Source organism: Pinus tabuliformis, chromosome 8, assembly GCF_031772625.1.
Source record: "Pinus tabuliformis cultivar Carrire ecotype Pingquan chromosome 8, CPIR1, whole genome shotgun sequence".
Classification (NCBI taxonomy): Eukaryota; Viridiplantae; Streptophyta; class Pinopsida; order Pinales; family Pinaceae; genus Pinus; species Pinus tabuliformis.
This window is the reverse complement of record NC_142294.1, coordinates 2,070,446,476-2,070,466,709: the sequence shown is the minus strand read 5'-3', so window position 1 is coordinate 2,070,466,709 and position 20,234 is coordinate 2,070,446,476.

Below are 20,234 nucleotides of genomic sequence, written 5' to 3'. Positions count from 1 at the left end.
TCTCTTCTGCAAGCTTTGGAAATCCCTCTGTTTGCTTTAAACTGTGTTTAAACGAGGGAGAAAACTGTAAATTGGTGGGTTGGCTAAGGCCGAGCTCATCAATGGAGCTTTTTCTTGGTTGGAGGCAGTCGAAAACTTGAACTGCGACCTTGGTCTCTTTTATGCCTGGAGCGCGCAGGGCGTTGTATGCAAAAACATAACAAAATGACCCTTTTTCCATTTAATTGACAAATGAATTTTGGCGGGAAAACATGATTTGACGGACGGGTGACGTCAGCGGAAGTACGGGGCAGATGAGGTGGTGGTGACATGGCAGGTGACGTCAACACTGGGTGGAGGACGTCAGCAGATGATGTCAGCAAAGGGTCGGTGGATGGTGGTAAGTGGTTTTTGCCCGCACTGCCTTTGGGTCTTGGCGTTTTCGGGCGGGGAGGGAGCGAGCACGGCGATTGAGTGACGCGTGTCCTTGGTACGGCGCCAAAACCACCATTTCCCCGGGAGTTAAAGCTCGACAGCGGAGGGGGTTGCGAAATGATCGTGGACCGTCGGATGGATGGGCCCAGATCGAACGGTGGGCACTCACGGGATATGGCGAAGGGTTAATGCGTGGGATCGACATAATAAACAATGGTTTATAATGGTATCGGGGCTATTTCTATTGGTTCGGGAGGTGGTTAGGCTATTAATTAACGTGGGGTTAATTAATCCCCTCAGCACGGCAGGAAGGCTATTAATGGGTTCCAAATGAACCATTAATCCCTTTTAAATGATGTTTATATGGTTATATTTAACCGGGGCGGGAATATTAAAATATCGGGGTTCTTTGTTATATATACATAATACGGGGAGGGGACCAATTTATATGGGATTTATACAATAAAGTTAGAGTTAATATGAATTTGTGAAATGAACATAGCTAAGTATAATGTTAGAGATGTAACATTCAACACTTAGGCTAAAAAAGAAAAAGGGGTTTATACAAGGAATATGGCCATTTCCTAAGCAAAACAGGAATTCACTTAGGGAATTATCATGGAATGAGATGAGTGATTTTATACTAAGAATAGATTTCTTAATATTTTGGTGAAATTAGTAAATGAATTGGGACAAAATGTGAAGGGGAGTTAGTGAATGAAATCTGCCTCGCTTGAGCTGCATCAAAAAGAAATATCTGCCTTGGCACTTGTGATGAGTAAAAGTTAACACATTTGAGGGATATGATTCATCACAAGTCTCATTCTGCAACATCAATCCACCTACCCTGCCTACTTTGTCTAGCATTTTTCTTCCTTGCTCGGGTGCACTTAGACTAGCAAACCCTTTACATAATTTTCTTTTTCTTTTCATGGAAAGCTTACCTAAATCTGCACTTATTACATCCAAGAGCTCAGATTAAACTGTTGAGCTCCTTTGCTTCTCTACCTATCTACTTATCTGCCAAGATTAAACAGTTTGGACAGATTTTTATTCTCTATCTCTAAAACAGGAAATTCAAACATGAATTGGCCAAGATTACGCTGTTTGGCCATTCATCAATTATGGCAAAAAGTTTCAACAAGTTGTACATGATGCTTTATTTACAGAAAATGAAATAGTAGTGGCACTTGGACTTGCACACTTTCCTAGTCTATTTTCATTTGGGGTTCATTTCTTTTCATTTTTTTCTTTTGACCATTTATTTTTTTCACCCTTTGATTTTTGTTTTAGGGTATACCCTCTTTACATTTTTTAATTTTTTTGATTTTTTTTATAATATGGAAACCTTTTCAGCAAGGAAAGGATGAACATATTACAGGGCTCAACCAATCAATCATGAAATATGACACCTATTACTATAGGAGTATAACACTGGCTCCACTTGGGGATGGCTTTCCCTGGTGGAAAGTCAAGAATAGCAGGTTAGATGGTCTTATGAATACCTTTAGCTATGCTCTTAAATCTTCCTTCACTGAATGTAGAAATTGTACAAAAGGATGCTGTAAAATATATACACTATTCTTAAGCCGATTCAAACAATTGTACATCTGTTTTTGGATAGCTTTCACTTGGATTATTTTGTTCCTGCTCCCGAGTCTTCTTCTGCAATCTAATATTCTCTGGAATTTTAGGGCTCTGATAAACTGAAATGAGGCAAAACAAAATGGTAAAGTTACTTTATTGCTTTCAAAATTTTCTGCACTTTCCTCCTTATTCTCATAGCTGAAATGAACAAGCTGATCACATCTTTCAAGCTACTGAAACTGAATTTCCTTATGTACATGTTAGAGTCAGAATATATCAAAAACTGGATCAAAGTAATGTTTCAACATTCGACCATTCACTGGTCCTTCTTCTGTTTTTGTACCATCCAGGCTTTTCAGAAAGTAAGTATTGTTCCCTTGCAATGCTTGAATGATGAATGGCCCTTTCCATAGGTAATCGAACTTCCCATGTTTTCCTTTGTCTTCTCTCTTGGAATCCTACCTTAGAACTTTTTCTCCAATGTAGAAGTCTTCTGCTTTGGTCCTTTTATCAAATATTTTCTTGAGTTTTTCTTGTAACATTTGGGATCTTTGGTGCACTTCTTCTCTGGTCTGTTGTAAATGGATGGTCTGATTTATTCTTCTTTGAATGTCACTGGGCTCCACCTAAGCTTCTTGCAGTAATTTCATCACAAGAACTCCTAAAGATGAAGGAAACACAACCTCCATACCATAAACTAGCTCATAAGGGTTGGTTCCAATGGATCTCTTTGTAGTAAGTCTGTCTACCCACAATGCATTTGTGAGTTTCTTGTGCCAGTTTTTCTTGTTCTCTTCCAGCAGTTTCTTAATAATATTGATCAGGCTTTTATTGGAGGACTCAACTAGACCATTACCTTGAGGGTAATAGGTTGTGGAATGGCCTAAAGTGATGTGGTATTTGCTGCAAAAATTTATCAGTTTCTTGGATTTAAAGGCAGTATCATTGTCAGTTATGATTTTTTCAGGGTAGCCAAATCTAGACAAGATGTTGGTCTCTAAGAATCCTATAATCACTGTGTCATTGGCTTGTCTAGAAGGAATGGCTTCTATCCATTTGGTGAAATAGTCTGTGGCGGTAAGGATCCATTTATCCTGGCTAGATGAGGGAGGATGGATTTCTCCAATGAAGTCCAAACCCCATTGTTGAAATGGTTTTTCAGTGGAAATTGGTCTCAAGGGTAAGGGCAACAGTTTCCTTTTTCCTTCAAAAAATTGGCATTTGTGACAAGCAGTAACAAACTTCTTTACATTAGCGAACAATGATGGCCAGTAAAATCCAACCCTTAGGATTTTATCTGCAGTTGATTTGCAGTACAGGTGTCCACCACAGTCCCCTGCATGAAATTCTTTGAGAACTTTGTCAGCTTCTTCTTTTAACAAACAATTCAATAGAATACATTCATGATTTTTCCAAAAAAGAGCATTATCTAGAATACAAAATTTTGAAGCTTTCATTTTCAAAAATCTTTTCTCTGTTCTGGATAACCCTGTAGAGCTTGCAGGTTTAATAATACATGAATTATATCAGCATACCAAGGTGATTCTAAGAAGGCCTGGCTGATTTGTGGAGTCGCCATCTCCTGTTCATTATCCAGTTCATTGATGTCTAGGGCTTGAAAGTTTGTTTCAGTCATGAGTTTAGCTAATCCCTGTCCTTTTATCAGCTTTGTAGGTTTTATTTCAATGTCATACTCCAATATTTTAGCTATCCATTTACCTCGTTTACCCTCAATTCCATCCTGAGTCAAGATATCTTTGACAACAACATTTGGCACATAAGCTATTACATGGGAGTACAGTATATAAACTCTGAAGTCTTGAATGGATTTCACAAGTGCATAAGCCTGTTTTTCCATGATTTTGTAATTCAAAGGTGCATCTCTAAGTGATTTACTGAAAAAGGCTATGGGTTTTTCACATCCTTGATCATCTTTTTGAAGTAAAACAACTGCTATGGTATGTTCTGATGCAAATGAGAAAACTATGAAGTCTCTGTCGAACTTTGGACTTGTGAGGACTGGTGTTCTAGTTAAAGCCAATTTAATTTCTTCGAATGCTTGTTGGGCTTCTTCTGTCCATTTTACCTTTGAATCCTTTTTTAACATGTTGTTCAACAATCTAATTAATTCAGCCAAATTAGGTATGAATCTTCTCAAAAATTAATCTTCCCTAAGAAAGCTTGAAGTTCTTTGACATTTCTGGGGTGGGGTATTTGCAGAATAACTTCTATTCTAGCAGGATCAATTCTGATGCCATATTTGGAGATGATGTGGCCTAAGAGTTTCCCTTCTTCTAAACCAAACAAAGATTTTTTAGGATTCAGTGAAATACCATATTCTCTGCATTTTAAAAACACTTGTCTCAAATGATCTAAATGTTGCTGATCTGATTTGGAAAATACAGTGAGGTCATCTAGATATACAACCAAAAAATCGTGAATTTTTTTTGCAAAAGCTATGTCCATTGCTCGTTGAAAGGTTGCCCCTGCGTTCTTAAGTCCGAATGGCATTTTAACATATTTAAATGTACCCCATGGTGTTGTAAATGCAGTTTTTTCTTGGTCATCAGGATGAACTAGAATCTGATTAAAACCTGAAAACCCATCCAAAAGTGAAATCCTAGAAGCACCTACTACTCTTTATAAAATATGATCCATCTTGGGTAAAGGGTAGTTTTCCTTTAAAGAAACCTTATTTAAATTTCTTATGTCAACACATAATCTGATTTCTCTTGTTTTCTTCCTGGTAGGCACTAAATTAGACACCCACTCTGAAAACCTGATTGGAGCAATTATCCCTGCATCATGCATTAGTCTGATCTCTTTTTCAATTAAAGAAAGAAGCACAGGGTTGATTCTTCTAAGTTTTTGTTTGAATGGTTTTTGATTTTCCTTGAGGGGTATTGTATGTTGAATTATAGAGGTGTCATAAGATTTCAGGTCTTCATATCTCCAAGCAAAAACATCCTGGAATTCTCTGATCAGTTCAACATATTTAAGCTGTTGATCAGGGGGGAAAGTTTTGGACAGTTTTATCATTTTTGGATTCTCCTTAGTTCCTATGTTGTAGTCTTCAATGTTCGCTTTTGGAGGTTCCAGTTGAGGTTTCTTTGGAATATCGTTGAAATCAAGTCAATCCTTTGGGAAAATATTGTCTTTTAAATTGATAATTTCAGATTCTGCTTCAACAATCTCATCAACATCTATTTCATTAAGATCTTGTATTTCCTCTTTGTTAAATTTCGTTGGATGAAGCATTTTAGTTGCATTTTCTGCTGAAATGTCTATTTGTATCTGCTTTGCTAGATCAAAATCACTAACTGTATCTTCATCTATATTAGTGCTGAAAAATTCCTCTTCTAGGGTTAAAAAATTGTTGATCTGGTTATCACTGTCAAACACTTGCCATTTCTTCACATTATCAGGTATGGCTGGCCTGTGTCTAATTTCAGCTGTGAATTGACGATTTGGTTTAAACAACAATTTACAGGTGCTGGCAAACATTTCTAGGCTGTGAGCTTGCAAGTTATGTTTTCTTGGGATTTTGGCAAGCTGAGTTTCTAGAAAGGTATTGAGGATTTCTATGGTTGTCCCTCTATATTGTCTCAATCTGCGATCATTTGTCAAGAACTTCCCTTTTATCTGCTAGATGATTAAATCAGAATCTCTTAGGACTGATACTCTAGTTGCTCCCAATTTCTTGATCAGTTTAAGACCTAGCAACAGAGCTTCATATTCAGCCATATTATTAGTGCACCTAAAGTTTAATCTATAGGCATGACCTTCAGCATGTTTGTTTTGAAGATTGTGCACCCAGACCCCTGCCCCTGCTCCTAATTTGTTGACAGAGCCATCAAACTCCAAGTACCAAAGGATTTCGTGTTTATAATTAGCATCTGGAGTTTCAGGGATCTGTTTGATAGGGAGATCTGGTTTTTAAGTTTCTTCTGGTTTATCTGATGTTTCATGATTGTCAAAAATTTCTTGGATTTGGACACTAGACTTTTCATGTGTTGTTTCTGTCGTGTCATCTGCTAAAACTTTTATTGTCTGTGAGTAATTGATTTCAGCATTGTAAACGATAAAAGAATCCATGTTTGAATGTATTGAGTAGATAGGGAAATTTTGAGGTTTCTCTTGACTACTTACTACATACTTCATTAAGGTTTCTTTGTATAATCTCTTGGGTTGACCAAACACTGAAATAGTAGCATAAGACATGTCTACTGTAGAGATCCCTGAAGCTTTGCACCCCAAGATCTAGACAATAACATACCATACTTTGGAGGAATATCTGCTACTACTATGTCCATTAAGATGGTTTTGGCAGGATATTGGACTAGTGACACACATAAGTCTTTGATTAAACCCAAACATTTGACCTGACTTGAATCAAAAGAGAAAAGGTCTTTATATGGCCTGGTGATGTCAAGGTCAAGTTTTTCCATTACAGATTTAGGCATTAAGTTATGGGAAGCACTAGAATCGAACATGGCATTATGGAGTATCTTATCATGTATGTTTAAAGCCACATAAAAAGGAGGAACTTGTCCCTCTGTTGTTTTTCCATTTACTTCAGGGCCAAATATCAGTTAAGGCTGGTCAACAAAAACTTTTACTGAATCTTCGCTCATAGAAATTTTGAGTGATCTGCTGATTTGACTTCTGTAGACATCATGTTTAGCTAATTCTGATAAAGGAACAACTATCTTGATTTTGCCTACTTCTTTCTCAAGATTGAAAGGTTTCTCAGTCTGGGTTTTTGTAATTCGGACAACTGAATTTTCTGCATTTTTCTCTTCTTCGGGACTGGGATTACAGGCTACAATTGTTTACAAATCATGTTCTAGAGGCTCTTCTTGTTTTTCTTTAGAAGGAACAATAGTGGAAGGTTATCTGTTAGGTGGCTGATTGTCTGATATGTCTTCAACAATTGGATTATCAAGGTTAGAATCTGTTTTGGAAAGAATATGTACAGGGGGGTTACTATTTTACCTTTGTTATGCTGTTGGGTATCTTTCTGTTTGCTAATTTCAGGGACATCTATTCTTCTGCTCCTCAGATTGTATTGTTTGTGGACTTCATAAATGGCTGTATCATATCCCTCCCTAAAGTCAAATGATTCACCTGACTGAGTTTGGAATTGTTTCACAATGTGAGCTTCTTGATCCTCTTGAGTCAAGAAAACTTGTTGTTCATTGTTGAGTCCCATCAAATTAATTTGAGTGTCTTCTGTTGTTTCATTAGATGTTGAGGCTTCAGCATAATTTTCTTGAAATGGGGGCCTGATATTTTGGTCAGGCCCTGTCTTTCCACAGTTAGGAATTTGATTTTTCCTGAAATTTGGATTTCTCTAGTATTGCTTGGTTGACTATCCCAAGGGGATTTTCTCTCAATTTTTTCTACTCTATCTCCAAGTCTATCCATTCCTTTAAGAATTGCATCTAATTTCTGTTCAACGGCAGAAGGTTCTTCGTTGAAAGGTGTCCTCCTTTCAGCTCTAGCTCTAGATCGTTTAGATATGAGATTGGCTTCCACACTAACAACTATACTCTACATTTCTTCTAAGTTTCGGGGAGCTCTTTCCCTAAGTTGGTATGCCATATCAAAATCAAATGCATCAGGGAATTTGATCAAGGCCAAATCTGGAGGAGGTCTGAGATTTTGAGGAATAGCATTGTAGATATTATTGAATCTGGTACAGTAATCTTGGATAGTTTCTTGTGTGCCTCTTCTTAGGTTCTCATACTCTGATAAAATGTGGAGAGGATCTTTCTTCTTTTCCCATCTGTTTAAGAAGATCTGATAAAGAGCTTATGGGTCATTGATACTGTTTGCAGGGAGGGCTCTAAACCAGGTTCTAACATCTCCAGTTAAAATTTGAACAAATACTTTCATTCTGACATCATCATCATCAATCTCATAGTTTTCAAAATAGTCAGTCATTTTCTTGGTATGTTGTTGAGCTGTGTAAGTGCCAGTACCGTCAAAATAGGTGATTTTGCTTTGATAGTCTTGAGGCATAGCCCCTGGATTTGCAGGTAAGTTTAGGGGAGTATATCGGTTTGCCATGATTGCAAAGATAAATGTGACAGCTGGAAGAGCAGGGATAACAATAGGAATGTATGTTGAAGATGGAGGAGTGGAAAGGGTGGTTTGAGGTGCTGATGGTGAACTTAGAGAAGCTGCAGCAATGAAAGAAAGATTTGGTGTTTTTTCAGAGGTAAGTTCAAATTGATGGGAGTTCTGCAAATGTTTGTCAAGGTGTGAACTAGCAGAATTTTCTTGGCTCTCTTGTCTTCTAAGGATCCTGGGAATCAGATTAGGATTTTCAAATACAGGTGGAGGATTAGGATCAGGATTTGATCTAGTGTAATGAATCTTTTTTGAAGCTAGTTTCTAGTTATGTTTTTTGGTTTTTTCTTAAAATAGGTCTGATAATACAACTTTTAACAATTTCTTCTAGGAAATTTTAGATGTGGGAATTTTGAACTATCCTAAAAGACTTTTAAAAAGGGGAAATGATCAAGTATTTGCAACCAACTGTTCAAAACATAAACTAGACCGGAGATAGACTGAAGCAACATTTATTTACTACTGCAATTGCAAAGCAAAATCAATGTCAAAAGCTACCTGGCTAACTTCAGGCTCCATCTGTAGCTTATGAAATAAACAATAGTAACAGACAATTATTTAGTTCTCCAGTGGAGTCGCCAATGATGTTATCACTCAGGTTGTTCCCAAAAGTGTAAGAAAGGGAATACGGCCGAGGTAACCATAGACCAATCTTTTAGATACAGATTCTAGCCAATCTGCATCCAGAGAGGGCTCTCTCTTTATGATTTAGCTTTGTTTTTAAAGGTGTTAGGTTAATTATGAAGTTCAAGGGTTTTGTTTTGGATTTGGGTTTGGGTGGTGAGATTCAATAAAACAGTGAGGTAAAACTAAGTAGTTCAGTCCATTGGGCATGATGGAGTCAAAGAAAGTTGACTTTCTGGATTAAGTTTCTTACAAAGGATGGCATCACAAAGCAAGGTAGTCAAACATGGAACAATTAAAGGTTGGAATCAAGTGGAATGGACTCAAATGGATGAAGGGAAATTAAGAATCCTTCAACATATTAACAGACGGAAAATAGATGATTACTGTTGGAGAGGTAAATCCCCTCTACGGATAGAGGCGATCCCTACTAGCCCAGCAAGGGTCTAGCAACAATCAGTCAATGCTACTATGCAAGTTCCTAATTGCAATTAAACAAGAGGTAAAGAGCACCTACTTGGATTCCAGCGCTGTTGTTTGATGAAGAGATGCCACCTTCGCTCCTTCGCTTTGGCTGGTCACGATCCTCTGCGATCTCTGCGAATAGATACCTGCACACACGAAGAGGAAACAAACACAAGCGTGAAATCTAATAAAAGCAACCATACATCAGTCAGAAAGGATGTAATTCACATTTAACCATTGCATAGACAAATGAGAATGGAACAATAATAGTAGTCATCTATTATTAATCAAGCAGAGAAGAGTACAACCAAATGTTCTGACGTCGGTATCCTTCTCAGGAGGGGCCAGTCAGCAAGTGTCTCAAGCATTCACCTTTGGAAATGATTCTCCCAAGACAAGAAACTCTCTCTCTCACACAAGCAACACAACACAACCTTCCCTAAGCTATCATGCACTTCCACACTTATCACACCAAATACCTATAGTAGCAGCAATCTGAGCACTATAAGCTCTACACAATCCAAGCTATTCCAAAACTAGCTGCTCATGGTAATGGTGGAAGTTTATATAGGAGAAGGAGGCTCCTACAAGGGTGGAAGGATGAGCTTATCTTCAAGGGAAGTAGTTGCAAAGGGTCGAACAGACATGCCATAGAAGGGAGGCGATACTCACAAAGCCAACAACCAAGTCTGGAGTTATCTGGAAGGCTGGCTGTTGGAACAAATTCGCCTAAACTGGATCAGCGTGGGTGCATAACTGGTCTGGCGCGCTGACGTCGCAAAGACATAATGGAAAGGGTCATGTCAGCGCGGGTAAATACAAACAGAGGCTGCGCTGGCCATGAAATTCGATCAGCGCGGGAAAGGCGTGTGCTTCCGCGCTGGCAGCGCACGCGGCCTGTTATGAAGCGCCAGTCATCGCGGATATTTTAGAAACAGACGCGCTGATGAGGAAAACTTTGGAAAAGTGGGTTTTTGGCCAGTTCAGAAGGCATGAACTTGATTATTGTGAATTCCTGACACAGTAGGATGACTGACAGGGAGACAGTGACAAATTACTGTGTAACAATTATTGTTAAGGAGCAATTAAGAATTCCTTAGCAAATAAACAATATGAGAGAATCAGGAAACAGGAGCAATTAAGAATTCACTGCTTATACTAATTCTGAAGAAAACACAGAGAATAATAAAGACTGAAAACAGAGTGCAGTCAAGAAAATTATGAATTATTCTTTCTCTTTATCATTTAGATCATGAAACGTAGATGACATAATAACTCAGAAAACTGTAAAACACAAGATATAAGGGTACTTATTGATCCATAGGTTGATTCAAGAATTCTGTGACAGGTCTTTTGCATCAATTCTTCATCCAATAGGCCAGACAACAATTTGATTCCAACAGCTTTCTATTCCAAAAGTTCAATGTTTACAACAAAGTCTCAAATCTACAAACACCCAACCTCTTCAAAACTCTGATGAAGGGGGTATTTATACAACAAAATATGTACAACCGGTATCTCATCAAAGCTATGAGATAATATCTAGATTTTAACCTAAAGTAATTTACAAGTATCATAGAAGCGGCTTGAGAAGGATAACTAATGTTGCGCTGGAGGCAGGCCTTTAGGGCTCGGCTTGTAGCTATCCTGTAGTATCTCTGCGCATCTGCCTATCTTAACTGCGCTCTTAAATTCTGATCTGCTTCTCCTTATCGGCTCGGATACTCTTTGATTCTGACTTGATTTGCCTTTAATTCTGCCCTGATACTCTTTAATGCTTGATCTGATACTCTTTGACTTGTTGTGTACCCTATTTTCTTTTTTCATATATGTTTGGTGTTTAGCCCAAAATATCTCTGTATATGTCGGTTTCTCTCTTCTACAAGCTTTGGAAATCACTCAGTTTGCTTTAAACTGTGTTTAAACGAGGGAGAAAACTGTAAAATGGCAGGTTGGTTGAGGCCGAGCTCGTCGATGGAGCTTTTTCTTGGTCGGAGGTGGTCAAAAACCTGAACTGCGACCTTGGTCTCTTTTATGCCTGGAGCGCGCGGGGCGCTGTATGCAAAAACATAACAAAATGACCCTTTTTCCCATTTAATTGACAAATGAATTTTGGCGGGAAAACATGATTTGACGAACGGGTGATGTCAGCGGAAGTACGGGACAGATGAGGTGGCGGTGACATGGCAGGTGATTTGGCAGGTGACGTCAGCACTGGGTGGAGGACGTCAGCAGATTACGTCATCAAAGGGTCGGTGGATGGTGGTAAGTGGTTTCTGCCCGCATCGCCTTTGGGTCTTGGCGGTTTCGGGTGGGGAGGGAGCGAGCACAGCGATGGAGTGACGCATGTCCTTGGTACGGCACCAAAACCACCGTTTCCCCGGGAGTTAAAGCTCGAAAGCGGAGGGGGTTGTGAAATGATCGTGGACCGTCAGATGGATGGGCCCAGATCGGACGGTGGGCGCTCACGGGATATGGCGAAGGGTTAATGCGTGGGACCGACATAATAAACAATGGTTTATAATGGTATCGGGGCTATTTCTATTGGTTCGGGAGGTGGTTAGGCTATTAATTAATGTGGGGTTAATTAATCCCCTGAGCGTGGCGGGAAGGCCAATGGATTCCAAATGAACCATTAATCCCTTTTAAATGATTTTTATATGGTTATATTTAACCGGGGCGGGAATATTAAAATATCGGGGTTCTTTGTTATATATACATAATATGGGGAGGGGAACAATTTATATGGGATTTATACAATAAAGTTAGAGTTAATATGAATTTGTGAAATGAACAGAGCTAAGTATAATGTTAGAGATTTAACATTCAACACTTAGGCTAAAAAAAAAAAGGGGTTTATACAAGGAATATGGCCATTTCCTAAGCAAAACAGGAATTCACTTAGGAAATTATCATGGAATGAGATGAGTGATTTTATACTAAGAACAGATTTCTTAATATTTTGGGGAAATTAGTAAATGATTTGGGACAAAATGTGAAGGGGAGTTAGTGAATGAAATCTGCCTCGCTTGAGCTGCATCAAAAAGAAATATCTACCTTGGAACTTGTGATGAGTAAAAGTTAACACATTTGAGGGATATGATTCATCACAAGTCTCATTTTGCAACATCAATCCACCTACCCTGCCTACTTTGCCTAGCATTTTTTCTTCCTTGCTCGGGTGCACTTAGACTAGCAAACCCTTTACATATTTTTCTTTTTCTTTTCATGGAAAGCTTACCTAAATCTGCACTTATTACATCCAAGAGCTCATATTAAACTGTTGAGCTCCTTTGCTTCTTTACCTATCTACTTATCTGCCAAGATTAAACAGTTTGGACAAATTTTTATTCTCTATCTCTAAAACACGAAATTCAAACATGAACTAGCCAAGATTAAGTTATTTGGCCATTCATTAATTGTGGCAAAAAGTTTCAACAAGCTGTACATGATGCTTTATTTACAGAAAATGAAATAGTAGTGGCACTTGGACTTGCACACTTTCCTGGTCTATTTTCATTTGGGTTTCATTTCTTTTCATTTTTTTTCTTTTGACCATTTATTTTTTTCACCCTTTGATTTTTCTTTTAGGGTATACCCTCTTTACATTTTTTAATTTTTTTGATTTTTTTTTTTTTTATAATATGGAAACCTTTTCAGCAAGGAAAGGATGAACATATTACAGAGCTCAACCAGTCAATCATGAAATATGACACCTATTACTATAGGAGTATAACACTGGCTCCACTTGGGGATGGCTTTCCCTAGTGGAAAGTCAAGAACAGCAGGTCAGATGGCCTTATGAATACCTTTAGCTGTGCTCTGAAATCTTCCTTCGCTGAATGTAGAAACTCTACAAAATGATGCTGTAAAATATATACACTATTCTTAAGCCGATTCAAACAATTGTACATCTGTTTTTGGATAGCTTTCACTTGGATTATTTTGTTCCTGCTCCCAATTCTTCTTCTGCAATCTGATGTTCATTGGCATTTTGGGGCTCTGATAAACTGAAATGAGGCAAAACAAAATGGTAAAGTTACTTTACTGCTTTCAAAATTTTCTGCCTTTTCCTCCTCATTCTCATAGCTGAAATGAACAAGCTGATCACATATTTCAAACTGTTGAAACTGAATTTCATTATGTACATGTTAGAGTCAAAATATATCAAAAAACTGGATCAAAGTAATGTTTCAGCATTCAACCATTCATTGGTCCATCTTCTATTTTTGTACCATCCAGGCTTTTCAGAAAGTAAGTATTGTTCCCTTGCAATGCATAAATGATAAATGGCCCTTTCCATAGGTAATCAAAATTCCCATGTTTTCCTTTGTCTTCTCTCCTGGAATCCCACCTTAGAACTTTGTCTCCAATGTAGAAGTCTTCTACTTTGATCCTTTTATCAAATATTTTCTTGAGTTTTTCTTGTAACACTTGGGATCTTTGGTGCACTTCTTCTCTGGTTTGTTGCAAATGGATGGTCTAATTTATTATTCTTTGAATGTCACTGGGTTCCACCTGAGCTTCTTGCAGTAATTTCATCACAAGAACTCCGAAAGATGAAGGAAACAAAGCCTCCATGCCATAATGAATAGGGGGATAGGGTATGGGATTTAATAAATGAATAATGGGAGATGGGAAAATGTAGGATGTGGGTTATAATCTTAGGGAAAAAATTATAGACTAGGAAGGGAAAAGAAAGGTGCTGCTCTTAATGGCCATCTTGCTTTGAGTAGTAGGATTTTCAACTATCACTGACTCAAGTAAACCTCCTAACAGACCCATTATTGACACATACCCCATGACTCAATTACTCAAGATTTTTGTACAATATTTCTGAATAACTCAAGACCAATTCATGCTTTCAGCTGAAACTCTTGATGAATAAAATCATGGTGATGTTTTGGACAATGACATTCGAACTTATGACAGTGACAATGACAATAAGTTCGATTTATTCAAACTAAAAATTAAGTAATTCGAAGACATTCGACAAATGTAAAACTACTGACCCTAACATTGGCTCCATTGGGGATGGCAGCCTCCCAGCGAGGTGCCAAGAACAAAACACAGACTAGTAGCATGTCCATTGGGCAATAGAGTCAACTGATAAACTAAAAATATAACTGAAAGTATGATTAACAGACTGAAAAATGACTACTGACTGACTGAACCTACTCAACTAACTGACTTATATATGGTAGCATAAATGTTGGGACCTTATGGCCTTCACCTCGGGCTTCAAATCCCAACCCCAACTACCCACACTTGCAGTATTCAAAAGTAAAACGATATATACAATGAGATGATGAATCAACTGTGACATCAAACAAAAAATGTTTCAACAACCTTCCATTCATAGGCCCTGCTCCAACTGGTTCATCATACAAATATTCAAGAAAATATGCATTTTCCCCCTTGAATGTAGCAATCGTAAAAGGCCCTTTCCACATATTTTCAAAGTTTTTGTGCTTCCCCTTCTCTTCGTTTCTGGCATCACACTTTCTACAGGATATGTATTTACTGTTGGAGGAACAGTTGTCAGTTGGGTTTCAAAAATCCAAAGTGTTGTTACACTTTCAACAACAGAAGCAGAGTATGTTGCTGCTACAGAGGCTAGTAAAGAAATGATTTGGTTACAAAGGTTTATGGGTGAATTGGGTAAGGAGCACGATATGGGCACGTTATACAGTGATAGCCAAAGTGCCATTCATCTTGCAAATAACTCAACATTTCATTCCAGGACTAAACACATACAACTCAAGTACCATTTCATACGATCAGTGTTGGAAGATGGAGAGTTGAAGCTGGAAAAGATACACACTAGCCAGAATCCTGCAGATATGCTAACAAAAGTTGTAACCAGGGAGAAACTGAGAATATGCTCAGTTTTAGTTGGTCTTCAAGGATGACGATGAAGATGAGAAACAGCCAAGTCCAAAGAGGAGTCATTGTCCAGCAAATGGAGCAGCAGTGGAGTTGCTACAATCAGTCTCCAAGTGGGAGATTGTTGGGTGTGGAGCCTGATTATCTTCTATATTCAAAGGTATCGCCACATAGGACCCCAGTTCGAAATGGGGGCGGCAACGCCACCCGTAAAATATTCGCTGCAGGGGGGGTCCAGGGGGGGACGGCTGCGACCTTTGGGAGCCCCCCCCTGGCGGGGGGTTTCAGGGGCAGCGCCCCCGAAGCTAAAAACAACTGTAAAATTGCCTTGTAAAAGTATAGTAATTTCTAGTCAATCTGGGCTGTTCATTAGGCAGATGATCTGACGGTAGAACTTATGTTTAGTTTAGGGTTTTTTTGCCCTAGAAGGCAACCCCTCTCTTTGTATGAGGGTATTGTATTTGAGGCCGTGAAATAGATGTGTATTCTGTGTGAGTGAGAAACGAAGAGGTGAGACTGTGAGAGAAAACATAGGATATTACAACGGATTTGTTGTAGATTGTGTCTCTTCATTTTGCTGGATAATAGAAAGGAAGGACTCGCTGTTCGGGGTGGACGTAGCCCAACCTAGGTGAACCACGTATATCTGTGTCTCTCTTGTTTTGTGCGTTTTCTGTGTTTATATATCTGCAATATTTTATGTGTTCCATTGCTCCGTAATATATAATTTTCTAAAACACTTCAACATTAAATCTCCCATTTGAAAATCAGTTTATTTAGTCCTTCTGTCATGAATTATTTTAATTCAGTCTTGTATCAACTATGTATTCTTGAACACCTCGTCTCTTGGTTGCTGAAGTTGGAACATTTTGACTAATTCTTCGTTGGATATCATTAGGCTCTACCTCAACTTCCTGCAATAATTTCATGACCGGAACTCCTAAAGAGGAAGGAAAAATTGCATTTTCTCCATAAACTAACTGAAATGGAGACATGCCTATTGACTTTTTAGTACTTACCCAATCTACCCATAGTGCATGTACCAATTTATTATGCTAGCTTCTCTTGTTTTCCTGCAGCATTTTCTTAATGATGTTGACTAGGCTCTTATTGGATGATTCAACCAAACCATTACCCTTAGGATAATAGGTTGTGGAGTGGCCTAAAATAATGTTTTACATATGACATAAATCTATCATTTTCTTCGCTCTAAATGCAATGTCATTATCTGTAATAATTTTTTGTGGACAACCAAATCTGGACAAAATATTTCCTTCCAAGAATTGAACAATCACTGTATTCGTAGCTTGTCTCATGTGAACTTCCTCAATCCACTTGGTGAAATAATTTGCCATTGTCAGTATCCATTTGTGTTGCTCTTATGAAGTGGGATGAATCTCACCCATAAAATCGAGTCCCCATTGCTGAAATGGTGACTCAAATGCTATAGGTTTCAGGGGAAACGTGAGCAATTTCTTTCTTCCTTCAAATATTTGACATTTTGATCTGATTTAGAATATTAGTTTGCAGTGCTAAGATCTTCCTCAGATTATAAACAAAATGCTTTCATTGTGCTTAAGGATTCATCAATTTTTACAAGTGAAATGAAGAGTTTTTATGTTAATTTTATGAATGTTGGACACCTAATCCTCTAAGGGTTGGTGTGGAAGCTGAACAACCAAAAGGAGTCCAAGAGACCACTTGGAATATGAATCCAAGGGTCACACCATGTACTATAAATGTATATCATTTGTTAATAATAAATGTACTCTCCTATTTATCATTAATATTTTGTTGCTGCCCATGTGTCTGTTTAACATGGTATCAGAGTGGGTGATATCCTGCCCTACTCATATTTGAGCCACTTGTTTTATGGCCTTTCTGTGTAGGTCAGTTCTGCATTTCATGAATGTTTTCTTAGCTAAATTCTAGCTGCAATCTTTGCCCACAAATCGTTGGACATGTTTCTATTAATTTTTCTGAGCAAATAAAGTTTGTCTCTCTACGCATTTTAGAACTATACCTATCATATTTATGCCCAGGAATTACTCTGCCACACTACATATAACCATTAATATTCTCTAACGTTGACATAAAATATCATTGCTACTTTCCAAGGATTTGAAGAGTAGATTCATATTCCCTTGAACAATGTTGTCCTGTGCTGCATACAGTTTTGAAAACCAATTCAAAATCGCTCTCTGCCATTTCTGTCCTGCCATTTTGAATCTGCTCAGTCGTTTCTCTGTAGTAATCCGCTAAAAAAAAAAACTGCCATTTTTTTAAGCTTTTCAGCACTGACACAACATGACCGTTACATTGATAGCGATTTTGAGGAGCAACATCAACTTAAAACTCAACCCGGGCAGATATGTGTCTATGGCGAAGAAATAGCTAATGAATTGCACTTTCTTTATCATCCCTCTTCTTCTGCGAATCGCAATCAAATTATTCCAGGCTTCTGCATAGTAGATGGGAGAAGTGGCATATTCAATCCATATCGGAGCCGCGCAGTGGATAGTGGTGAACTGGAGCCCATGTGGGAGTTGGATATATTGTTTTTCAATATGAAATGATACACCCTAGTGAGACCAGACTGAATAGAGTGCTGTTGCGACATTTTCCAAGCTTCCGAAAAATACACTTGGATATCCGGAGGGCGTTTCCTCACATGTTGTTGTTGGGCTAACTTGAAATCCTCATCGAGACCTGTAAAGTCATATTTGCGCCTCATTTCCTCATTGCTCAGGGACTGGAAGGCTTGACTCTGGTAAACCTGATCCAGGTCGATTTTGGTGGCCACCCACCTATCCCACTTAGACCCCCGCAACTATCTCTTTCAGCTTTTCAGTTTCCTTATTTGTAGCACAATTTACTATTTTTAGCAGTTTTTCGGGTCTTGAACTTCTGGAGTCATTTTAAGGCCCTAAACAACGTTTTTTGGGAAATCTGGGGGCAACATGGGTCCATGGACCATTGTTGCCCTTCCCAAAGTGGTAGTGCTCATATAGATCTTTCTAACGAGCTATTGTACGCGTCAAACGAAGATCGTATGCCAAAGTTACGACCCTGGGAAATTGATGTACCAATTCACCCAAATGGGGCCCACAATTTAGCGTTTCATCTTCTAGGGTTAGGTTTTGGGATGTGAAGGGTTTTACATTGTTTCTCAACAATAAATAGGTCTTCGAGCCTCATTGTAAGACAGTTCAGAGACATGTAGCCACCACACCTCTTCTCAGAGATAAGCTACCATCGCCCTAGCTGGTTTATTTGCATTATTGTTTGTAAGCATATTTCAGTATTTTACATTAATGAAATGAAGTATTATTTCCGCTGCATATATGTTTTTATGGTTATCTCTATAATTTTTTGCGTTACTGTTTAAGTTCGGATCAGTGGTATCAGAGCGGTCTGCTTTTTCTCTGTTTTTCTTTGCATGTCCCCAACGAGGTCAGAATATAAGGAGTTAGGGCTTGAACTGGTCGAACCTTTGCAAGACCAGCATCGCAAATCCCGATGGCCTCCCATGGCAGATGAGAAGAAAGACGAGGGGGTAGGAGATCCTATCAAAATCTTGCTCAAATAAGCCCTCGAGCGGCAAAGGAACGCGAGATGGATAACTTTACGCAGATCCTTCAGCGGCTACCCAGAGGCGACGCTTCGGATTCCAACAACTACTTTGGAAATGCCACGCCCTTTAAGGTACAAGTTAATTTTGAAATCCCCATCTTCAAGGGTCAAATAGACGCAAATGTTATAGATAAATGGTTAAATCTGCTAGAGGGTTACTTTTCTGTTCATGAATTTTTGAGTCGGGAAAAGATTGTTTTCGCTCTTCTCAAAGCAGCCCCCCACATCAAGGACTGGTGGGAAACCTACTGCGAGCAAAAGAATGAAAGTACTAGCAACCTATTTTCAGCTGCACCCACTTGGGATTCATTCCGGGATACCGTCAAGGAGTAGTACTACCCTGTCAAAAGTTATGAGGACAAATACATCAAATGGACCACATTGTGGCAGGTGTTAGTGTCAGTCTTTCCAGCCTTTCTCCAGTGATCAAATGTGCTCTTACAAAGTGGTCTCAGAGTGTCAAGGTCAAATTTTGTCATTTCAGTGAGTCTTCAAGCAAAATTTGGTCACTAGGCATTAGGTCTAGGCTTTGCCCAAATGTCAGGCCATGTCATCATTCAGATGAGCCTATCATCGTTCATAGGGTTTTCATTGTCATGTCAGTGTCTAATGAGTCATTTTACATCTTGTTCATACTTCAGTTGTGCCTTGGCAAGGTCATTTCCCTCTCCTAGGGTTTTGAAAGCCAATTTCTCTTGGACGGTCAAATCATCGGCAAAACTTGTTTCCTGATGTTCATACACCTTTCCCTATCCTTAAAGTACCTTATCAAACACTTCCCATCCCTTAGATCCGCCAAATTCCTCATTTTTGCACAAACCCTAGTTTCTAGCTACAAGCTGGCAATTTTCTAGGTTGGGCCTGTGTTTTGCCCTTTTGGACCCCTTACCCTCACTCAATCTCTGAGATTCCACTTTCCCCTGCTTCCTAACATCCCTCCCCACTCCAAAAAATTTCTCCAAGAATTTAGAAGCCCCCTATCCCCTTCATTTCGCTCCATTTCGACAAAATTCCTTGTTTCACACATCGGGACAAGTCGCACTTAAATGATGTTCCAGAGCAATAAAAGATGAATTTTGGAAAACTGAGAGAGGTTTTTGTCCAAAACACGTGAAAGAAGAAAAACCTTCTTCACTTTTTGCACAGGTGTCATGGTTTTAGAGAAATGTCAAAATTACAATCGCCGGATCCAAGGCGGTTGACCGAGGCTCTAAAACGGAGAAAGAAGCCAAATCCCCTCCGTATCTTGGCTGAGGCTTCTCTCACTCATCATAACACCCACTAGACTCTTCACAGCACCAAGCACAAAAAAATTTGGAAGTTTTGGCTCATTTTTTACATTTGTGGGCAATTTACAGGTTTTGGCTTCTCAACGGGTCTCACCCCCGGTGAGACCCTTTGTCATCGTAGCTCCATTTTGCGAAAACTCAGCATTGCTGGATTTTTCAAGCAAAGTTACACATGTCTATGGATGGATTTGAGTTTTCATG